Source organism: Haemaphysalis longicornis, unplaced genomic scaffold (assembly GCF_048455015.1).
Source record: "Haemaphysalis longicornis isolate Haplotype H1 unplaced genomic scaffold, Haemaphysalis longicornis Haplotype H1 scaffold_12, whole genome shotgun sequence".
Lineage (NCBI taxonomy): Eukaryota > Metazoa > Arthropoda > Arachnida > Ixodida > Ixodidae > Haemaphysalis > Haemaphysalis longicornis.
In genome coordinates this window covers 15578686-15594580 of record NW_027526225.1, presented here as the reverse complement: position 1 = coordinate 15594580, position 15895 = coordinate 15578686, and the positions used below count along the sequence as shown (strand labels likewise).

The window sequence follows — 15895 nt, the reverse complement described above, 5'->3', positions numbered from 1 at the left end:
CTGACGAGTCGAGTAGCGGAAATCGTTGACGCAGAACAAAAGTTTCACAAAACAATCTATTACTCCACTTTTTTTCGGCGCCAGCTTACTAAGACACGCACAAAAGAGACTTTGCTTCATCTCGAAAGAATTGCAACCTCTTCTATCCCGCGGGTATTACTGCGGAACCAGCGTGGAACGCTTGGAATTTAATCCTGGTTTATTTCTCCGCCGACGTTGTTACGCGCTTGAGGCAAGCATGGAAAACGCTGAAAGGTCTGTGCCGAGCTTCGAGACGGCGCTTTCCCGCGTTCTCTCTTCTAAAAGCGGTTTACGGCAACCGCATACGCCGCCTGTAAAGGGTTGCCTTACCGCAGACATGCGAGTACTTGAAGATTCGACTGCGGAAGAACACAAACTGCAAGCGGAGCGCGAACAGCAGACGTCTTCGATGTTCAATCAAGGTAAAAGCTCCCGCAAAGTGGCACGCAGGATCCCGGCGGCCAAGTTTCTTGGAGTGCAGGGCGCGCGGCGAGCTTTCAACGGATTTTCGGCCGCTGCTGGATTCCTTCCAACCTTTAACGGAGCCCAAGAAACAAAATACATCTCGCAAATTCGGAACGAAACCGGAGAGAAAAGTTCTCCAGGCGGAATCTCGTGGGGGGGATATACAAAAAAACATTCTACGCGCGAACGCTACAAAGTCGACGCGTCCGTTGCGCCTATAAAACAACGCTTACGGCTTACGCGTACATTTTCGACGCTTTATAAACGTTTACAAAAGTTAAAATGTGGATTTACGCGCCGAGGCTGCACGTCTGCTGTGGAGCGTGCCGTGAAGGGTAAATTGAGACCACTTAGGCGTCTTGAACGCGTGTCGAAATCTTGTACGCAATGGGACAAGGGCGTCCCGCTCTTTGCCTCCATTAGCACAACAAGCCGCTAGGGCCTACGCGACGGCCCAGGGACGAGCGGACAACGCCCTGCTCGGTTAGCTTCCGTGCCGGTTGCCCGTGAAAATCGAACAGTTATGTATTAACACATGTCCGCCAACAGCTCGCTGTTTACGGTATTCGAAGAATCCTCACTGTAGTTTACGTTGAATTGTCTTGCGTCTAATGGGTATGAGTTTTGCTGCGTAATATTTCCATTCGTTCAAGACAGAAACAGAAAGCTGGGAACAACACCACCACCAACAAAAAGCATTGAAATAAGTCTGCGAAGCGGTGCATGTGTCTAAACTGTATCCGCACAGTTTCAAACACAACCATTCAAACTGAGACACAGAGTAACTAAAACGTTGGGGGAGTAATAACGGAAAAACAGGAAAAAGGTGTGTTAGATTAACGCAAACATAGAAAATGCGCGCAGAACAGTGCTACAAATCGTTTGGATGAACGAAGTGGCCTCTTTTAAAGATTGGGACAGGGAAAAGGCGCAGCTGGTACGGTGATACAAAATGATTAAAAATGTCCGGGCTTACTCTATACATACGTCCCGTCTTCTGGCGCTGCTTCCAGCACTCCGCTAAGAAAAAAAGACGGTGCATCAAAAGGATTTAAAAAAAGTCCTTGTAACAGGAGCGGTGTCATCGTGTCATCCTTTTCTGTGGTTTCGGCTTCTGACGTGTTGCCCCGCGCAATGCAGGAACGTGAGAAGGGAGATAGATCTTTCCTTCGAAGAGAATAAAAGAAAAATACGCTGGAATATACGATACCCGGTGGCGACGTTCCCCAAAAGCGATATCCCGACAGTGCTACTAAAAGAAATCCTTTCAGTTGAATTGGTCCATTCAAGCGACGGCAGACGGCTTTTCGAAAAGGCGCGCTCAAAGACGACGGCGGCTGAAGCAGACGACGCCGCTTCGAGCAAACGAAACAGACGATATGAACGCGCAGGGCTGTGAAGTTCGTACGAAAGAAATTTTTGCACCTAACACAAAGGAAAAAAGAAATGAAAGGCGATAATTCACATGTCGCTCGATCAAGAAATTTCACGCTCTTCGACTTCAATGCAAACAATTAAAATTTGCTTACGACCGCGTCAGAAAAGCGGAGAAAGAACTTTATCAGAGGAAAAACTTGCGGTGCAAAGCGCACGGAGTAGCGTTAGCTATTTCGACGGGAACTCACCATTAGAAGAGCGCCGCTCTCATGAACGACGAAGCGTAACTATCGGCCGCTGCCATCCGGAGAAAATCCGCACCATCCTTCGGTCCACGGCACATACATGAACGATCTGCACACAGGGGAGGCAGCTTGACAAATATCGCCCCGCACAATCGCCAACGGTCACTCCGGCGGACGTAATCCTTGGGGAAACACTCCCGCGTCAGGCGACGAGTTTCACACCGGATTGATCATCATCTCCGGCACTGGTGCCCCGGCACGGCCCGAGCGAAACTCAGTGGCACAAAGACGCGGGCAGGACTGCACGTGCGAGATTCACTCAAAACGGAGATCACAGTCGCTGGGAGGGTGAGAAATCCGGCACCAACCAGTTGCGCACTTCTACGAGACGGGAACACCACCACCACGACGATGAATACGGGCACATCAAGGTAGGCGCCACATGACGGTTTCAAACGACGAAACGCGCGCGATTCCTGTCTGTTTTGGTTTTCCGGAGGTCGTTCACAGCGAGCCAAGCACCGGTGCGCCGACGCGTTCTCGAGGGGCGCCCAACACAGCCTCAAATTCACCGGCTTCCCGCGTCCGTCGAGGGCGCCGGCTCGCGGGACCGCAGGCAAACGTAGAGACCGATCTCGGGCACGTAACGCCAGCGCACAGAACAGGGAGGATTTTAGAGAAGCAAAGGTCTAGCTTTGCCTGTAGTGCCAGAAAAAGCGTAGTGGCGGCGTCGTGAACTACCCAGTACGCCCGCTTGATGGCGCTGTAAACACGGCTTTGTAAACATGGCGGATGCTTTTTGCACAGGCCGCTTGAGCTCCTTAATAACATGGCTGCCCTCGCACGGCGGCCGCCGGCTCGCTGCTCCACGGCCGGACTCGACTCTCCTCCTCCCGCGCGCGAAAGGGGCGTCGAGTCCGGCCGTGGCTGCTCCTGCTGGCTCCTGGCTGGCACGCTGGTCGCGTGTTTACTTGCGCCGCGCTAGTGAAGTGATGTTACGCCAGGTGACCAGATGGCCTCGACTGGCACAGACCACAGTGAGCAGCAAGTGAGAACAAATCGTTTATTGACATCCGCAAGTTTACAGAGGCCAGGACATCATTTCATTTCGATCGCTGCAATTGTACGTCGCTTTCGTGACAACATTTTTTTTTTTTGCCATAACAACTCGTTCACTTGCGCTAAGATTTCGAACGAAGGGCACAAATGAAGTATTGACGGCGACAACGGTTTCCTTTGCACCGTCTTTCTAGCGGAGTGCATAACACTCACCTTCTGTTTGAAGAATCGAATATTCTGGCCTCGACAGCTGCCTTCCGATGCGGAATTTCCCACATTTGTCATTCCACAAGCACTCAATTCTCGTGTTTTGCCAGTCCTCTCAACAACTGATGGACGCAAAAGCACATAACAGCAATAACAGTCACGAAACCGGTGCTCCGCGCACATTGAAACGGTCGGCCGTTGCAGCGGTTTCAATTTGAATTGGCGGCTTTGTGGTTGCGAATTCAGAAACAAGGTGGTGCACCAGTCGGCTGTTCGTAAAAAGTTGCGTACATTTTTGCTCAACGGATGTTTGATGCGGAACTTCTTAATAGTATTTTTAAATAACACATTGTAAGCGAACTGTGTGGGCTCTTTGAGTCACGGAATGAATGTTTTGTATTCTATACCAAAAGTAACATTTTGCCTGCGCCGTCTGGTGGGCTTGATGGTCGAAAACAGCGCTTTAGGTTGGTCAAGGTTGGTCACGTGGGGCGTCGATTTTTACGCCGCCTATAGGGAAGACAGGGAACGTCCAAGCTTGCGAGCCCTGGCCAGCGTCTGCAAGCGCCGACGCGTTTGTGGAAGGGCGAGGAGTCGTGCAACATTCCACCGCGTCCGCGGGTGAGAAGCCCGGGGCCTCCATTGGCTGAGAGCGCGGCCGGCTTTCGCCCTCTCTCTCGGGGCGGCGTTCGTCGCTCGGCGGAACTGCTCCGCCATCTCTCGACGGCTTAGGACGTCCCCGAAAACAAAAATTTATTCTGGGGAGGTTGCGGGGTTACGAAACAGAGAAAAGCGTGCGTGGAAACTCAAGCAACCGTTTGTTGAATCGCTGATACAATCGTGATGTCATTTATGACCGTATGCTAGACATTTTTGCGGGAAAATGATGCAGTGTTCATTTCGAAGCACGTTATAAAAATTATTTTTGAGCCCCCCGCTACGGTAGCCTCGCTGTGTTAAATCCAAAATCAATCAATCAATCAATCAATTTATGCTCTCTTCCATTTTTTCAATGGAACAAGGGAGTTGCAAAATGTTGGGGACTCGAATGGTATTGGCGAACTTACGGAGGATTGCAACCATATTTGGATTTCGCTATCCGATTGAGACCCGAACAGCTTTGATTGAGCGTTCCGTGTGATCAGAGAGGTTCGCTAGTACAGGAGGCACCGTAGCTACAGTAAACTAACAATGAAAAAATGATAAGACTTGAAGGTAGCGAAGCTTTACGCAACCTTCAGGACCATCACGGCGGTTTAAGTCCACAATAGCAGCCGATTTGCTTCTTCTTCGCTGCCGCAACGACCTTTAGTCCATCAGTGTTGCTATAAGGGCGAGCTTCTTTCATTCTTTTGTTTTTTCGTGGTAATCATTGGACATCACCTTGGAGGGGCGTACGCTATGACGCGTCTTTATCGCGGCGATCAAGTGGTACCACAATTACGGCGAAATCTGGCGCTTTTTTTCGGCCCACTTTGGCCACTATCCTTAAGTGGGTATTCTTGGCTTGACAAACGTGCGCAGGGGACGCTGGGCGGTCCTTGCGAGGCACGCACACACGAGCGCTCGCCATTTTCTTGGTTTTTTTAACGGCAGGACGGTCGCCGCAAGGCCCGCGCTAACGTGCGCGCGCTCGGCAATTTCTTGGTATTTTTAAGTGCGGGAACGAAAAATTACGACTTGCTAAACAGCTTCTCTGTTTAAAAATACTGCCTCGTGCACTCCGCTTTGATACCTAGCCGGGTAGTGTAGGAACCTAGATGTTTACTTTCAGTACCTGCTCCACAAAGCAAAGAAATGAAATGAGTCAACTCCGCCGCTGGGTAAGCGGCCTCACCGTGTTCATCTCAGAGCAAATCTAAGTGAACCTACCAGCCTCACCGCAACCTCATATTTGATGGAGCGGCTAGTTCAGCTGGCCAACGGTCCCTCCAAAATCACTTTAAGCTCAACGCCGCACTTAATTTAAATTTGGTGTCCTGAATAAACTTGCGGAGTTCATCCACAAGTAAACACTCCGTCGTTTTGGTAGCGAAACACCGAAGGAGGAAATGTTGACTGGAGACGAAGATTTTGCGTTGTTTCGCTTCCTATTAGTGCCCAATTATCAACTAAACTCTTCTCTCTTACATTTACAAAGCTTGAGCTACGCTGTGGACATGGCTGCGGGGCTTCTAGATGCTTTTTACTTATTTAAATGTTTTTCGAAACATTTTGATACTATTTTGAACGTGGTTTCTTTATACTCTAAACTAATCAAGGACAATAGTTGGGTTCCCCGCACAGCGCGACCCACCTAAGGGCACGGCTACAGAATCCAGTGAGAACCACTGCAACTTCCCCGCTTAGTGCTATTACGCCGGACATACGTGTATACACTCTGCTCCAGCTTGTGTCCTTTCTCTGCTTTCTCTTTTTTTTTTTTCGCCCATTTGCCTTTTCCCGCGTGCCACATAGCAAACCAGGCCGCAGCCAGCTTGACTTCCCCGCCTTCGTTCTATCTCCTTCTTTCATTCGTCTGCAAAATCTTTACGGGATGCCGTGTGTACTAGTTTGATAAAGATGGTTTCGCGACAATCAGGTTTCAGATTTTGTTGTAGCGTGAGCTACACTGGCCGAGGTTCAGCAGCTTCGCGTGGCTCCTGGACAGCCGTGCTGCGCATGCGCGAGGAGCAGTGACGTCGCACGGCGCGCAAAACGTTGCTATCGCTGCCCGGTGTCTCTCACACACAACCCACGCACCCAGCGTCTTCGCCGACCTCCGTTCCGCCCGTGGTGGCCCGGTCCACTAGATGATCATGCGAGAGGTGGCCGGCTGTGCAACCGATGGCTCGTGCGTCGCAGCAACACCGGCGTGCGCCTGTGAACCAGTTTAGCTAGGGGGCCATTGGCGACGCTGCGCCGGAGCCGCTTGATAAATACATGTGTCACATAATGCGTATACCGTGTGTGTGTCATTGAAGCAGCAGTAAGCATGATAGTCAAGCTAATCCTAGACAACCAGGAAAGCTAAGAATAACCAGCTGAACCTTAGTTCACGCTAGGTATATCCTGGAATATCCGGGCTAAGCCACTGCTAATTTTTTTTTTTTTTTTTGTGACATTCGTGTGGTAGCGAGCCGTTTCCATAAGGGGTCTTACAGCATACCAGTGGCTAGGTAAATAAATTAACCAGAGCAGAAGCATTGTTGTTAGATTAGATAGCAAGGATATATCCGGAAGATAATTTCGTATTTTTCGTATTTCAGATTATTTTTGGGCTGCGGCTTCCGGTCCTGAAAATACGCCGCATCACACGAGGCGCTGGATATGGCGGAATAAAGGGCCAAGTCAATAACGCGCCCTCAAACGTTTAAATGGGTGATTAAGACAAAATATGAGTTCACTTCACTAAAAAGACTTTTGTGGAGATAAAAGTAATATCAATTTCATCGCAAACGTTTAACGACTATGCCAGATATTAAGAAAACACATGAGCAGGCACGACTCCCACGCCACCTTCCGGCGATTTTTCGTTGCATCCAAATCTTGTTACTGCGACTTGCGTAGGCCGACCTAAGCTACCGCTAGGAAACATAACTGGGCGATTACAGTGGGGTTTCTGGGCCCGTTTTCCAGAACGCGATTAGTCAGGAAATAAGTTCTCAACTACGACTAAAGCGCTCCCTAGGAAGCAAGTCGTTTCCCCAAAACCTTAAGAAGCGCGAGCATAAGTTGGCTTTTCCGTCTGCTTTTTCTGCAACTGACTTATTTTCCGTCGCCGACTTCGACTTATTGCAGTCTGCGCGGAGGTCGCCATCTTTCTGTAAGCGGGAGCTTATGCGAACGGACAATTGGGCCCTGGTTTCGCTTGATTGCGTCACTCTAATGCTAACTGGCTGTTTACGCAAAGATAGTTATGATTTTTAGTGACGGCCCATGTGGCGTCTCTGTAGCCTGAAAGTTGAAAATTTCTCAATATTTGTTGCGTTTTTTAGGTTAAGCAAGTCTCTTGTGGCTAGAATAGATCTGGTTGAGTTACCGAAGGCTTGTTCTTAAATCACAGAGCAGACGCTCACCCCAGGATTATTCTCGTCGCGGTTCGGACGAAATGAAGCCCTTGGAAAGTGCATTTTTTATGTCGATTGGTCCTATCGCAGGTTTGGTTTAGTACATCCTATAACTTCGCCGGTTCCGTATCGCAGTTCCGTATCTCAGAGTACGGATACACTAAAAGAATTCTGCCAAATCAAACTGCGTGGAAACATGATTGCGTCCAACATTTCAATGCAAATATGCCTGCTTACTGCAGCCACTAAAAAGTTAATTATTCATTTTCAGTTCATTTAACCGCCGAAATCAATAATTACCCCATAATTATTGGCCCCCTGGGCGCAAAGACTCAGTGTAGTATAATGGTCTTCACGTAAATCTAAGCGCCTAATCTAAAAAAAAAAAAAAACCTGTCGACTTAACCTTGATCACCACGTATGAGGGTGTGGCCAAAAGCAGAACGTCGTAATTTTCCGAAATGTAAACACTGTTTTTACGCACCCTGTGCCGACAGCGATCTACAAGGTACCACTCCGCCTCGTCCTCTCAAAAATACTGCATATAAATGTAATAAATTAGGTGATTGCTCGAAGCGGGATTTCACGGGACGCAGAGCAGTGCTTAAGGGACCAGTACCGAAAGCGGCATGTATAGCACTCCGATGCAGTTGAAGAAAATAAGGTTGAGAAATGTAACGAACTGACTGGCTGCGTCAGAAAAATGTGCTTAGGAGAGTATTGGTTTGGGCGAGTTGGTACATAGCGGTGTATTGAAGCGCAGCAAAGACGAGGACAGGAACACAGACGACGACACACAGAGCGCCATGTGTGTCGTCGTCTGTGTTCCTCTCCTCGTCTTTGCTGCGCTTCAATACACCACCAGAAAAATGTGCCATTGTAAAAGACTGAAACCACAAGAGGATGACATTTGAAAAAAAAAAAAAATTGGATGCAGCTTGCACTAGTTGTTGAAAGCTGGAGAAAAGACAAAGCTGGGGGTCAACCTACCTTCTCCTTCACACTGACAGCGGATCCCAGGAGAGAGGGAGCCGCAGGACCCCAGCAGAGCAAAGTCGTTTTGGACGGCACTGTAAAGCAAAGACCATTAAAGTACGCACAGTGTTTTATTCAGTGTTTAGCGGTGTTTAGCCGCACCAATCCAATGCATTGGCCTTCCTCTGTGGATGCCTGTGCTCCTTTCGTTCAGGACCACATCCCTGGGGTTTTATCATAGAGGGATTATTGCGGCCATTCACGCGTACATATCAGAGAGCAGACGCATGTCCTGCTAACCCGGTCAAAATTTTTTCAGCCTTTTCTCCCAAAAATGGCAGCAATCACTTATTCTTCTCTAGATCTATTATATAATTCGGTAACAGTTTCCCCAATTCCTACAGGCTGATTATATAGGGCTGTGAGGTGGGCGTCTTAGCCCCAAAAAGCCACCCGGTTTCTTGGCCAATCCCCCACGTGGGTATGTGTCACTAGAAGAGGAACAACAACAACAATTTTCAGTCTACACCGGAAGTATTTGTGTCGGCCTAAACAGGCTCTGCTGTTCAAACGAAATAGAGGCCTGAAGCAGCCAAGATACGAACCCGGAGCTTCCGTGCAGAATCCGGTGGCTTTACCTTGGCACCACGAATGCAAACGAACTCTTCGTACAGTGTAGTACGCTGTACTCTTCGGATTCCTAACCGATGGCGATGAACATGCGGGGTCGTCCCTAGTGCCACGCAGGTGGGGCGGCACGAGGTCATGCGTATATCCTTAGTCATATTATAAAGACAATGAGCCAGAGGTACGTACTATCGGCGTAAAATGTAACGCGAACACGAAAATATGAATCAGGGCGTGCGAAATTGAAAAAAATACTGTTCGTAAATTTCATATAGTGGCACGCTATTGGTATGTTTGCAAATCCACTTTTCAGAACTTTGTTTTTTTAACTACGCCACGCGTCATTTTGGCTTGCATGGAAAGAAATCGCGCTTACAGGTTCATATTTTCGTGTTCGCGTTTCATTTGACGCCGATAGCACGTGCGTATATCCTTCTACGCAAATTGTGCATGGAATACATTGCGTCGAAAGGAGCTGCAGAGCAGTAGCGCCACCCCTCGCAATTACACTATTTGAGCAGTATTATTGCCGCATTGTGTTGTTGTTGTTTTTTTGTTATAAATGTGCACACGTCTTGTTCTACGCACACCTATACACCTTTGAAAGGTGTCGCGATATGCGTCTGGCCATTTCTACGCGGCCTTTCTTCCCTGTTTACCTTTGCTTTAAAAAATTCACCGGTATAGTCTTGTGCAGCCTGCGAAAATTTGTTTGTCTGCGACAGATGTTTCAGAACGCCTTTTTTGAAAGCGATCGATCCAATCAATCTTTTCTTGCACATCAAAAACCGCGTCAGATTGGGCCTGAAGCGATGAAAGCTGCACACATATTTTTGAATTTCGGCAGTTGTGATTGAACTACTCTTTTTGTTAGCTTTTTTTATGCCTAAACTGCTTTGCCCTCTTTTGTGCATTACGTTGGAGTGGAATGTGCGAATGTGTAGCATGTGTATTAGATAAATAAAAAATGTATCCGTGCAGGAAACTTTATGCGAGGTAAAAAGAGATAAACGCGCTAGTGAAGAGAACTTGTACAGACTTTCAAGACGTCACAGTGCATTAACGTCAAGTCACTCTACTGCTCTCAGCGTTGAGCAAAGTTCTGGAGCGCAGTTATCATAGCAGACGAAATTCTGCTCTTGGCTTAAAGGAGCCATGAAGAGAAAACACAAGTTTGGTTCATTCGAAAGATTGCCTCGTTAGAACCATAACGACACCACTTATAACGCAAACTTTGCTCAAATAAGCTACATAATTAGGAAAAAAGGAAATGACCATGCGACCCATCAGCTCATTTTCCGCAACAGAACCTATGATGTCGCTCGAGAATGCCTAGCGTTTGGCGAGGGAGGCAAAAGCAAACGCATGTTAGGCAGGGCTTACAGTTTGCATAGCGAGCTAAATGCCCGTGAAATATACTGCACATTCTTTTTATGACAAAGAACGGTGGAGTAAACGGTTGAAGGTCCGAACGAACACGCAAGCGTGTGCGCCAATGCGTACGAAACTACCGCCGTCCGAGTTCGACACCTCGCCGTCGCGCAGACGAATTTTCGGGTTCGAGGCTCTTAGGGGCCAACGAACCGTTCCAGCACGTACAGCCGCGACCTTGCTTGGTATCTTAATCCCTTGACAGGAGGTTGGCCGTCATATCGCCAACCAGCAAATGTAAAAATAGAAACGAGGGGAGTAAGGAAAAGCAAGAAGCGACGAGATAGTGCCAGTCGTCGCAGCAGTTTCGAATGGTGTTGGCTTGCTGCTGTCGTTACGAGCTCGTTTCCAGTTTACAACCACTGAAAACTTCAGTTTGTTCGAGTACTTTACAATGAAATTTCGTTGCTGCGTTTTGAAATGCCTATGTAGTAAGGGCAAATCGTCGAGGGAGTGCGACATCCCCGCCGGTGAAGAGATCTGCTTTCATGTGCTGCCCAACGACGAACCTCGGCGAAGCAAGTGGCTACGTTTTGTGAACTTTGCAAACGGAGGAGAAAGAGAGCTAAAGGAAGTACGAGTGTGCTCGCTTCATTTCCGACGCAGTGATTAGGGCAGGGACCCTTACGTGAGCTCACTCCTGGGACATGCTGGCGCTCGTCGCCGACTTCGTCAAATCGCCGTCAAAGCGCTCTGACCTTGGGGGAAAAAATGCCGTACACACCGCGCATTGACGCTCGTATCTTTCTGGTTGGAGGAGAGAGCTCGCGCGAACGGCTTTCCATACACGACATCGGCCAACTGGCATAAGTGATACTGCTACTGAAATTGAACTATTATTAACCGTAATCAAAATACGGCACATACGTACCAGTCTGTATTCGGTAGTCGCGACGGAGTTGACGAGGCAGCGGTGCCGACGGCAGGGCGTTCGTCTGTTGTGGCTATCGCGGAATGGTCGCTGTCCCGTCCACCGCGTATCCCACAACTCCTGCCGCTCGTGCACTTAGAAGCATTGAGAGTTCAAGTGGTGTGAGGTTGTTAAATGCAAGCCCGAGCTCCTCGGCGAGAGTTTTGTTCTCCGGATCAGGCGATTCCATGACTAGGGCTGCGGGTGCACTAGGTTTTACTAGTGTTTTTAAAATGGCCGCCGTCTCGGTTTCGGCACGATTTCCGGTTACTGTCTGACTCCCGCGTGTGGGTGCTATATGGAGTCGACATACTAAGTATCTGTTTCATGGACCGGCTCGTATGACGCCATTGTTCACGTCACGAAATGTGCAATTTTAGCCGGAGATTTAAAATTTTGGCTTAAATTGCCTTATTTCTCAGTGAATAAAGCATCATTTGCTTCCGGGAAAGCGCTTGGGGTACTATGAAACACCTAATCTTTCAAATAAAACAAACTTTTGTTTTCTCTTCATGGCTCCTTTAAGGCAGTGCTTCTTGGTTCCAGGGGGATGGAATCTGTGGGACCTAATCGTATGGACCGTAGTTTTCAACAGTTAATGACGGTAAAGTTCTACAAACCTCCTCGAAGCTTTCTCGCTAATGAATCATTCGGTGCTCAATGCCTAGATTAGTACAGCATACATGCAAAATGTCACTTCTCTCAGAAAACATACTAGGCTTCCTAAAGAAGCACCAAAATAAGCCCTATTTTGTGGACATAAAAGGGGAGTAAATATAGCATCTAATAATTGAGACAACATCTCCAGCATGGAATGCCGCAGTGTTCCGTTTTTATTCATTACGACTGCTTGGGATGCTTCTCATTGAAAAGGTCGTAACCAGTCAACGTAAATAATTTGAATTTTGGCTTAAAATGTTGAACTTTGGAGTGAATAAAGCATCGTCAGCTGCCGGACAAGCGCTGAGGGCACTATTGCTTGTATTCACTGGCAAGGCACGAATGCAGGCAACCATGTGAGTGCACCGTCACTCATTACGTTGGCTCCGCAGGATGGCGGTACTTGTCCGTGCCAAGCACATGACTGTGTTGCACGTTAACAAACTCAACCTCACCGAACGCTAAGTATTGCCTCGAGTTCAATGTGAGTGCGATTAATAACATCTCTGTTGGCACCACCGTTGGTTACGATGCTACAAAGCACGAGAGGATACTTTTTTTGTCCTAATAAAAGGGAGAACAAAGTCAAGGAATAAAATATCGCGTACGTGAAAATATTTACAGTCCTTCGGCTACAACGAGCATTTAACCCGCCCTGGCGAAGGAACGCCAAATAGCAGGGCGTGACATGCCACGACGAAAGTTCCGCCAAACGGTCGCGTTGTCGCTCCGCACTATATGCTGCATTTAGAGCCGAATTTTGAATGCCAAGAGTCCTCCCGCGTTGTCGGGTAGGCTTCGGACATTTTAACGAAGGTCTTTATTTTCCCGAGCTTTGAGGGGCTTTAACACTGTGGGCGGTGAGTTACTCCCCAGCCATCCGTTTTCGCGTTCCTGAAGAGTCAGCCGTCGTCGAGATGGCATTGTCCTTGCAGGGGGCTAACCAATGGTATATCGGGAGTCCGTCGGGGGCCATTCCTTGCAACGCAGGATTAGGTTTAACTGCCAGATTTTGGCAACAGCCCCCGGCGCCGCCTTTGAATGTGAGAAGCCCTATTCTCAGTTGGATTCAGGAATTTTATGGGAATTATCCACCCCGAAGGGAAGCGTATTTTAAAGAAGCTTTCTTTGACTCTTTAGCCAGGTTTGGAGGCGCCTGCTGCTGCTTTCTGACGTCGTGCGCCGCTGGAGTTTATCTTTCACCCGGCAGTGCTAGCTGGCCTTCACTTGTCGCGCCCGCGGGGGTAATTACGGTGAGGGTGTGGAGGGGTCCATGGCTTATAGTTACACGAGATGGCGCTTGCTTCTTTGGCTCGTGACTTGCTGAGGAAGGAAGGGGGGCGGGGACTGGGGACGCTCAGTACAAGCGTGTATCACGCTCTCTGCACCTGGTGCTGGTGGCGTCCTCGACAGAGAGACAAACTTTGAACGCTTCATCTTGGCTTTGTCCCCGTCGTACCCTGTCTACATTTTCGCGCTTGAAATTCGTACCGTGGATTACCAACTAGCTCGAACCCATTCGTTGTTCTCTCCTTGCGTCTCGTATTTCTTTCGACGCACTCGCCAGGGCTCACCGTTCTGAATATCAAGCAACTTCGCCAAGCCCAATAACATTGAAAGAATGCCACTCGCCAGTTCATTTCAACGCAGGTATGCAAAGATGAAAGCTTCGCGTCACGTCGGTTCCCACCTCTGCGTAGGATCTGCCAATTTTAAAGACCATAGCGTTTCTTTGGCTACTTCAACCCGGAAATATTGGCATGTCTGTCTGTACGTCTTCTGTCCCTCGATTCAGCGACCTTGCCAAAAGTTAGGAGAAATGTGTAACGAGAAGTTTACATAACCACAGCCTTTCCGAACGACTAAGTCTGCAAACATGCTTCATACTTGTCGATGTTTTTGAGCAAAAAGAAAACACTAGGCATATTCGAGGCGAAGTATTCATTCACAAGTGTTTCTCGCAGTGTTACTTAACTGAAAATAAACGTGCACTTGATATTTGCGATTGAAAATTAAACAAAAAATATGCGTTGAAAACAATCTTTTGAACCAAAAATGCGAAGAGCTCGCGCGAGTCTGGACTTCGTGGCAGTGGTCCAAGTTGAACAGTAACAAAGGTTCCAGTAGATGGCACAGGTAGTGGTACCCGCTAAAATTCAATTGATTTTAGCTAACCTCCTCCTTGTTTATCATGTGAGCATTGAAAGGGAGGGAAAGACCGCGAGAAATGGGCGGAAGAGAGACGAGAAGCATTTACGTGGAAGGGTCGGCCGAAGATCTCTCGACGGCATTTGCAGCGAAGTGAGAAGATACCATTGATTGATTGATTGATTGATTGATTGATTGTGGGGTTTAACGCGCCGGCGCAAAGCAGGCGATGACGCGCGCCGTAGAGGAGGGCTGCGGATTAATTCTGACCACCTGGGGATCTTTACCGTGCGCCGAAATCTGGTAAACACGGTCATTTTTGCTTTTCGCCTCCATCAGAAAAGCGGCCGCCGCGGCCGGGAATCAAACCCGCGTCCTCGTGCTCAGCAGCACAACGTTTTTGCCACGTGGCCTTAGTAGATACGCGCCGCTTTTTTGTTTACTCTCGGTTGAGTACCGTTCCCCGCTGTAGAAATGTTTGCGTGTGTAAACGCGAAGTTGGCGTTTTATAGCGTTTAACCCCGCCAGTTATTTTTGCTTGCTTGCTATCTTACCAAATTCGTGATTGACATAAAACACTAAGCGAGAGGTAGCGGTTGCGCCTCCACAATAATAACTCGCGCGGCGCTACACCTAGAAGCCCAGCTCACTACCCTTCATGCTTTCGTGATGGGCTGTAACGCTGTGATGTACTTAAAACCTCTGGCGAGAAAGATTGCGACCCGCGTTGACAAGTTTCGTAAGCGCAAAAATCCCGTTGTTTTACTCCAAGAAAGTCATTTTTGGTCGCCATTCCGAGATTTCGGACACATGATTTCGGGAATTCGCAGCAACAGCTGCTTCGCACAAGGGTGCTGTCTACACCGGCTTAGTAGCCAAATAAATCAGATTGCTGGATTTTTCAAAGTCAGCAATGGGTGGAGCAGGAGGCAAAACGTTTGTTGAGCAAAAAAAAAAAGGAAACGTGGGTGTCTTTCTCAGTCCAGGAGACCGCGCGCCGCCGCTGCTTGTGGGGCCCGCTGGATCAGTCCGAGCTGGTCAACGCGCATTCCCACTCTTCGGGAGTGGGGGAAGGGGGAAGAACAGGCTGTTGAGGGCACAGGAAGACGAGGTGGGCAGTGGTGGCTGGAACTTGGCAGCCCGGGCTCTTATACTCGAAGCGGGAGATGTGGGAGAGGATGGTGGCGTGTCAGTCTGTAGTCGGCGCCAGATTCGTGATTCTTCGACGGAGAGGGAGGGGGGGGGGATACCTACGGCGAGTGGCAGTGAGATGTCGGTAAAGCGGGGGGGAAGAGGATGGAGAGTGGCCGTCGTAGAAGCAGAGCCGCCTGACCCCACAGGGAACGCCCTAAAGTGAAGCTCGCGGACCGCAGCATGGGCTGCTTCATTCCCACGGAGTGAGGCATGTCCCGCGGTCCATACGATGGTTATTATGGGTATGTGGGGAATGGCTCTGAGGATATTGAGCGCTGCCGGGGTACCCGTTCCAACAGGTAATGTCGGCAGGCTTGTTGATAGTCGGTGATTATGGTTATGTGGGTGGTGGATGTGTGAGTGGGCGCAGCGAGGGCAATAGCGGTGGCTCCAGCAGCAGTAGAAAAGGGATGAGCGAAGGTAGCTGCGTTGAGGATGGTGCCCTCGTCGGTGACTGCTAGGGTCGAGCGAGGGTATGGTGGGGTTTGGGCGATGACGGTGTAGCGAGTGTCCGGTGCCGAGGAGTA

General features: G+C 49.0%; 1 protein-coding gene across 7 annotated transcripts in view; it reads right to left on the bottom strand.

Moving 5' to 3' along the window:
- LOC144162430 (latrophilin Cirl-like) overlaps window positions 1–2757 on the bottom strand; it is a 234076-nt gene extending 231319 nt beyond the window's left edge. For all 7 annotated transcript variants that reach the window (XM_077692949.1, XM_077692954.1, XM_077692950.1 and 4 more), the window contains exon 1: window positions 2112–2757. The gene's annotated coding sequence lies outside the window, so the exon portion shown is untranslated. The remainder of the gene's footprint in view (window positions 1–2111) is intronic.
- Between the last annotated feature and the right edge of the window lie 13138 nt (window positions 2758–15895).